The following is an 894-nucleotide window of genomic DNA, read 5'->3' on the forward strand; positions in this document are numbered from 1 at the left end:
TTATGACGCCCAACTGCAGTCAGGTCAAGACCCTGGTGAGGACAACGTGCACGCAGATGAGCTTAATATCAACTGAAATAATATCTAATACCAACTGTGATTACTAATAAAAACTGTGATAATATATAATAACAGTATGTATTAGAAGGGTATGTTTTAGCCCTTTTCTTTAACAAAGGGTATGCCATACTGAAAGAGATTTGCGTCAGTTCAAATCTGGCATCAGGACAAAATGTGATTCATAGTCACCGAATATAGTTTAAGTATTTTAATTAAACTCAAACGATAAATGGCAAATGCAATTTTCGTATATACGGGTTCACTGGATCTCCGCGCAGGGTAGATCAGAGAACTGTGGAATGTACTCAAAATAGTAGTTTTATACTATGACAAGTTTATTCTCAACTCTTCCAGTTGGCCTATCATAGTAGAGGTTTAGCATGGTTCATACTCTTGCTCCTCCTTTGTGGGCCCCCAAACTTGTCCAAGCCCCTTGGCGTTTTCCTTCTCCACATCTGGTTGTTGGGTAGAGCAGCTCCATCTTATGTCCCCCTCGACCATTCACTGAAACAGTTCCTAATATGGTATTGTCCAGAATTCTAAACTCCTGGTTGGTCTAGAGAGATGCACCCCTCCCCTCTCCAGACTGTCCACAGCTTTTATGGCCTGTGGTGGTCAGTTTTTACACACCCCCTCTGCATTGTGTGTGTGTGTGTGTGTGTGTAACAAAACATCATTCACCTTCCACCAATCTGCTAACAGCCTATAGTGCATAAACATAAATCCTAACAATACCCTCACATACACCCTCAATTCGAGCCCGCAGCGTCTTCTGAGTTGAGAGCAATTGAATCCCTGCCTCCCCTATCATTTCACAATACAATCAAATCACGC

This window comes from Salvelinus namaycush, chromosome 3 (genome assembly GCF_016432855.1).
Source record: "Salvelinus namaycush isolate Seneca chromosome 3, SaNama_1.0, whole genome shotgun sequence".
Classification (NCBI taxonomy): Eukaryota; Metazoa; Chordata; class Actinopteri; order Salmoniformes; family Salmonidae; genus Salvelinus; species Salvelinus namaycush.